Here is an 8,381-nt window from a genome sequence, read left to right as displayed (position 1 = left end):
TATTCATATATATATATAATCTATATATATTCATATATATATATATCTATATATATTCATATATACATATAATCTATATATATTCATATATACATATAATCTATATATATTCATATATATATATATATATAATCTATATATATTCATATATACATATAATCTATATATATTCATATATATATATAATCTATATATATTCATATATACATATAAGCTATATATATCCATATATATATAATCTATATATATTCATATATATATATAATCTATATATATTCATATATATATATATATATATATATATATATATTCATATATATATATATAATCTATATATATTCATATATATATAATCTATATATATATATATTCATATATATATGTAATCTCTATATATATTCATATATATATAATCTATATATATATATTCATATATATAAAATCTATATATATTCATATATATATGTATATATATATAAAATCTATATATAATGATATATATATATATATATATATATATATATAAAATCTATATATATTCATACATCCTATGAAAGATGCTAAAATTGTCACTTTATTCAAGAAAGGAGATTGCAATAACTACCGTGGTATATCTTTACTCAGTGACACCGGCAATGTCTTTGCCAGAATGCTCCTTCCAAGGCTCCAGCAGATTGCAAACCGCGTTTATCCAGAATCGCAATGCGGCTTCTGCAGCAGGCGCTTAACCACGGACATGATATTTTCAGTGCGTCAGATCCAGGAAAAATGCAGAGAAGAACGTATACCTTTTCATATCGCATTTGTGGACTTCACGAAAGCATTTGGCATGGTCAGTAGAGATGGTCTGTTTGCCATCCTACAAAAGTTGGGCTGCCTCACCAATCACGATCAATGACCATGAACTGTCGAGAACTTTGGATCCAACATCAACAAGGGAGTATCTATTGAACAGGAGCTACAAATACGCATAGGTAGAGCAGCGTCTACTTTCAACCGACTACGTGAAAGAGCATGGTTCAATAAATATCTCACTACTCGCACAAAATGCAGTATTTACGAATGCTGTGTTCTGAGTACCTTAGTGCATGGAGCAGAAACTTGGACCACTTATGCTCGTCACGAGAAAAGACTGCACGTCTACCATCTCCGATGCTTGCGACATATCATGGGCATCAATTGGTGGGATAGAATCACCAACGAAGAGGTGCTAAGATGTGCCGGCAGCCGCTCCTTGTTCCAGACACTCAAAATACGACAATCGCGCTGGCTTGGACACCTGCGCAAAATGCCCGATGGTCGTCTCCCTAAGGATATCCTCTACAGCAAACTGTCAAATGGATCAAGAAGCCGCGGTCGGCCGGTGCTGCACATAAAAGACATGGCCAAACGGGATCTGATCACTCTTGGCACCGATGTGAATGTGTGGGAGGAGCTAGCCGAAGATAGACCAGTATGGAGGCGTGCCTTGAGTAAGGGTGGCGAAGGACTTGAGAACCTTTGGTTCGAGAGGCTGGTGCAGAGAAGACAAAACTAGTGACTACGTTTACTGTTGCTTGCATTAATCTTTCGTAGATTGCTTGTCATTACATTACATATATATTTATAATCTATATATATTAATATGTATACATATACATGTATATATATATATAATCTATGTATATTCATATATATGTGTATATATAGATATATATATATACACATATATATGAATATACATATATAATCTATGTATATTCATATATACATATATATGAATATACATATATAATCTATGTATATTCATATATATGTATATATATATATAATCTATATATATTCATATATATAGATATATATAATCTATATATATTCATAAATATACATATATATAATCTATATATATTCATATATATAGATATATATAATCTATATATATTCATAAATATACATATATATAATCCATATATATTCATATATATACATATATATAATCTATATATATTCATATATACATATATATAATCTATATATATTCATATATATACATTTATATATAATCTATATATATATAATCTATATACATATATATATAATCTATATATATATATATATATAATCTATATACATATATATATATATAGTCTATATACATATAACAATTATACTATTTTTTTAAACAACAGCAATAAGGTGACTACACAAAGGTAAATAAATTAAGAGCAATTATTTTTTAAACAACAAAAATAAGGTGATTACACATAGATAAATAAATAACGGTAATTATTTTTTATACAACAAGAATATGGCGATTACACAAAGGTAAATAAATGAACAGCAATTATTGTTTAAACAACAATAATAATATAATAACACAAAGGTAAACGAATGAATAGCAATTATTCTTTAAACAACCACAATAAGGTGATTACACATAGGTAAATAAATGAACAGCATTTATTTTTTAAACAACAACAATAAGGTGATTACACATGGGTAAATAAATGAACGGTAATTATTTTTTATACAACAACAATTAGGTGATTACACAAAGGTAAATAAATAAACAGCATTTATTTTTAAAACAACAACAATTAGGTAATTACACCAAGGTAAATAAATGAACCGCATTTATTTTTCAAACAACAAAAATAAGGTGATTGCACAAAGGTAAATAAATGAACAGCATTTATTTTTTAAACAACAAAAAGTTAATTACACAAAGGGAAATAAATAAACAGCATTTTTTAACCAACAACAATAAGGTGATTACACAAAGTTAAATAAATAAGCAGCATTTATTTTTTAAACAACAACAATAAGTTAATTACAGAAAGGTAAATAAATGAACAGCATTTATTTTTTAAACAACAACAATAAGTTAATTACACAAAGGTAAATAAATGAACAGCATTTATTTTTTAAACAACAATGTGATTACACAAAGGTAAATAAATGAACCGCATTTATTTTTTAAACAACAACAAGAAGGTAATTACATAAAGGTAAATAAATGAACCGCATTTATTTTTCAAACAACAACAATAAGTTAATTACACAAAGGTAAATAAATGAACCGAATTTATTTTTTAAACAACAACAATAAGGTAATTACACAAAGATAAATAAATGAACCGCATTTATTTTTCAAACAACAACAATAAGGTGATTACACAAAGGTAAATAAATGAACAACAATTATTTTTTAAACAACAACAATAAGTTAGTTACACAAAGGTAAATAACTTAACGGCAATTATTTTTTAAACAAGAACAATAAAGAAATACACGAAGGTAAATAACTGAACCGCATTTATTTTTCAAACAACAACAATTTAATCACACAAAGGTAAATAAATGAACCGCATTTAGTGTTCAAACAACAATAATAAGGTGATTACACAAAGTTAAATAAATGAAACGCATTTGTTTTTCAAACAACAACAATAAAGTAATTAAACAAAGGTAAATAAATGAACAGCAGTTATTTTCAAACAACAACAATAAGTTAATTACACAAAGGTAAATAAAGGAACAGCATTTATTTTTCAAACAACAACAATAAGGTAATTGAACAAAGGTAAATAAATGAACAGCAATCATTTTTCTGACAGCAACAATAAGTTAATTACACAATGAACAGCATTTATTTTTTAAACAACAACAATAAGGTGATTACACAAAGGTAAATAAATGAACCGCATTTATGTTTTAAACAACAACAATAAGGTAATTACAAAAAGGTAAATAAATGAACCGCATTTATTTTTCAAACGACAACAATAAGTAATTTACACAAAGGTAAATAAATGAACCGCATTTATTTTTCAAACAACAACAATAAGGTGATTACACAAAGGTAAATAAATGAACCGCATTTGTTTTTTAAACAACAACAATAAGGTGATTACACAAAGGTAAATAAATGAACCGCATTTGTTTTTTAAACAACAACAATGAGGTAATTAGACAAATGTAAATAAATGAACCGCATTTATTTTTCAAACGACAACAATAAGTAAGTTACACAAACGTAAATAAATGAACCGCATTTATTGTTCAAACAACAACAATAAGGTGATTACACAAAGGTAAATAAATGAACCGCATTTGTTTTTTAAAAAACAACAATAAGGTTATTACACAAAGGTAAATAAATGAACCGCATTTGTTTTTTAAACAACAACAATAAGGTGATTACACAAGGTAAATAAATGAACCGCATTTATTTTTCAAACAACAACAATAAGGTGATTACACAAAGGTAAATAAATGAACCGCATTTATTTTTCAAACAACAACAATAAGGTGATTACACAAAGGTAAATAAATGAACCGCATTTATTTTTCAAACAACAACAATAAGGTGATTACACAAAGGTAAATAAATGAACCGCATTTGTTTTTTAAACAATAACAATAAGGTGATTACACAAAGGTAAATAAATGAACAGCATTTATTTTTGAAACAACAACAATAAGGTAATTACACAAAGGTAAATAAATGAACCGCATTTATTTTTTAAACAACAACAATAAGGTGATTACACAAAGGTAAATAAATGAACCGCATTTGTTTTTTAAACAACAACAATAAGGTGATTACACAAAGGTAAATAAATGAACCGCATTTATTTTTTAAACAACAACAATAAGGTGATTACACAAAGGTAAATAAATGAACCGCATTTATTTTTCAAACAGCAACAATAGGTTAATTACACCAAGGTAAATAAATGAACCGCATTTATTTTTCAAACGACAACAATAAGTAATTTACACAAAGGTTAATAAATGAGCCGCATTTATTTTTTAAACAACAACAATAAGGTGATTACACAAAGGTAAATAAATGAACCGCATTTATTTTTAAAACGACAACAATAAGGTGATTACACAAAGGTAAATAAATGAACCGCATTTATTTTTTAAACAACAACAATAAGGTGATTACACAAAGGTAAATAAATGAACCGCATTTATTTTTCAAACAGCAACAATAGGTTAATTACACCAAGGTAAATAAATGAACCGCATTTATTTTTCAAACGACAACAATAAGTAATTTACACAAAGGTTAATAAATGAGCCGCATTTATTTTTTAAACAACAACAATAAGGTGATTACACAAAGGTAAATAAATGAACCGCATTTATTTTTAAAACGACAACAATAAGGTGATTACACAAAGGTAAATAAATGAACCGCATTTATTTTTTAAACAACAACAATAAGGTGATTACACAAAGGTAAATAAATGAACCGCATTTGTTTTTTAAACAACAACAATAAGGTGATTACACAAAGGTAAATAAATGAACCGCATTTATTTTTTAAACAACAACAATAAGGTGATTACACAAAGGTAAATAAATGAACCGCATTTATTTTTCAAACAGCAACAATAGGTTAATTACACCAAGGTAAATAAATGAACCGCATTTATTTTTCAAACGACAACAATAAGTAATTTACACAAAGGTTAATAAATGAACCGCATTTATTTTTAAAACGACAACAATAAGGTGATTACACAAAGGTAAATAAATGAACCGCATTTATTTTTTAAACAACAACAATAAGTGAGTTACACAAAGGTAAATAAATGAACCGCATTTATTTTTAAAACGACAACAATAAGTTAATTACACAAAGGTAAATAAATGAACCGCATTTATTTTTCAAACAACAACAATAAGTAATTTACACAAAGGTAAATAAATGAACCGCATTTATTTTTCAAACAACAACCATAAGGTGATTACACAAAGGTAAATAAATGAACCGCATTTATTTTTTTAACAACAACAATGAGGTAATTACACAAAGTTAAATAAATGAACTGCGCATTTATTGTTCAAACAACAACCATAAGGTGATTACACAAAGGTAAATAAATGAACCGCATTTATTTTTCAAACAACAACCATAAGGTGATTACACAAAGGTAAATAAATGAACCGCATTTATTTTTTAAACAACAACAATGAGGTAATTACACAAAGTTAAATAAATGAACTGCGCATTTATTGTTCAAACAACAATAATAAGGTGATTACACAAAGGTAAATAAATGAACCGCATTTATTTTTTTTAACAGCAACAATAAGGTAATTACACAAAGGTAAATGAATTAACCCCATTTATTTATCAAACAACAATAATAAGTTAATTACATAAAGGTAAATATATGAACCGCAATCATTTTTCAAACAGCAACAATAAGTTTATTACACGAAGGTAAATAAATGAACAGCATTTATTTTTCAGACAACAACAATAAGTTAATTACACAATGAACAGCAATTTTTTTTTAAACAACAACGATTTGGCTATTACACAAAGGTAAATAAATGAACAGCAATTATTTTTCAAACAACAACAATAAGGTGATTACACAAAGGTAAATAAATGAACCGCATTTATTGTTTAAACAACAACAATAAGGTGATTACACAAAGGTAAATAAATGAACCGCATTTATTTTTTAAACAACAATAATAAGTTAATTACACAAAGGTAAATAAATGAACAGCATTTATTTTTCAAACAACAACAATAAGGTTATTACACAAAGGTAAATGAACAGCATTTATTTTTTGAACAATAACAATAAGGTAATTACACAAAGGTAAATAAATAAACAGCATTTATTTTTAAACAACAATAATAAAGTAATTACACAAATGTAAATAAATGGACAGCATTTATTTGTTAATTTTTAAATGAACAGAAAAGATTGTTTTCTTTGTGAAACGGTGACTGAGGTAATTAAATGTTTTTTATTTAAAACAGAAACTGTTCTTTTTAAGGAAGAATTAATGAATATAAAATCCCTCGGTTACTTAGCGGAGAGAAAGAAAAGAGTAATATGTCTATTAGGGTAGCAAGTTCGTCTCCATGTGGAGGAATTAATTCTCGGGAGTAAGCAGCATGGTGTAGACACAATGTCGATCTGTCCAACGCGGACAGATCGACCTTGATGTCTACACCATGCTGCTCAAAAGGTCGACTGACTCGTTTGGGCGCATAATGCTCTTTTCAGAGATCTTGACCGGCTCCAGAAATCATTAGCCTCTGCTGACATTTTGGCGTTTGGAAATTCCTTAAAAAGATTATTGTCTTAATTTTTTCATTGGCTGGTTATGTCACATGATGGTGCTTTCACCTACGTCCGCCAAACATTTGTTATTTTTACTTTTGTTGTTTTGTGTGTGCGTATTTGAAATTGTGCCGTTGTTTTGTGTGTGCGTATTTAAAATTGTGCCGTTGCTGAGATTATGTTCTTTTGCAAAATGCGCGGGAAAATTGCGATGAGAATAATGGTTTATTATTTGCACGCGAGTTTGTGTGTGTGTGTGTGTGTGTGTGTGTGTGTGTGTATGTGTGTGTGTGTGACTGCAAACACTACATTCACTAGAGGGATCGGTTCATCCTACTTAAGATTCCCAAGTCGATTTTAGTGTTAGTTACAATCGATTTTTAAGACACAGTACGTCATTATATTGTCGAAAATAATATATCCAAAAATTACGAAAATTCATCTATGTAAGAAATTCTACAGAAATAAGCAGGCTCCTCATTGGTCGGTTTGACCGCCCACCATTTTGTTTCAACCTATTAGATTGATTGTTCTTACTACCTGCCGAGGGTATTTTTGGCAGTAAATTTATCTTTTCAGCCCACCAGTTTTCACACAGACAACAGGTCGAAATGAACATATGAAAACTTACTTGAGGCTTGTAGCCTCAAAACCCCTTGGTCTCATTGAGATGCATTAATTAGTGGGGCGAAATGTTATCATCATTTGAAAACACTAATGCATTGGGCGAAATATTTTATTCATTGCATACTGTTGTGCTCTTCAATTTGATTGAATTTGATCATTACTTATAATATCTCTCAGAGACAAAATATGGTCTACATTATGACCTAACCTTTGTTCGCCATTTGGATGGTTATTCACAGTGAACTCCATGATAACTACTGCTCTCAGCATTCATCCTTGTAAGGTATCACTTAACATCGACCTGTTGCAGCTATTCTTTGAGCAGCGTGGAGTACTGAATCCTGCAACATGATAGACATGATCCTTTCCGGTCGTTACTAGCCCTGTTCGACAGATAGCTAAAGAGGACACATCTTTTGCAATTTGGATCATTTTACTTTAATAAAATTTATTGTTGAAGTTTAAATGTGAGCCTGTTATAATTTCTGATTGTTTCCTTTCATTCTGAAACCGTGTGAGAGAATATCTCGCATTGGATTTTTTGCAAAAGATATTTTTTTTCTTTTTCTCCTCTCTCATCTTCGTTTCTTTTTTGTTCCCCTCCCTTTCTATTTGACGTTTGACGATATATATATATATATATATATATATATATACATATATATATAT

Source organism: Euprymna scolopes, chromosome 15 (assembly GCF_053919585.1).
Source record: "Euprymna scolopes isolate OS-2025 chromosome 15, ASM5391958v1, whole genome shotgun sequence".
Lineage (NCBI taxonomy): Eukaryota > Metazoa > Mollusca > Cephalopoda > Sepiida > Sepiolidae > Euprymna > Euprymna scolopes.
Note: the sequence above shows the minus strand (reverse complement) of the source record.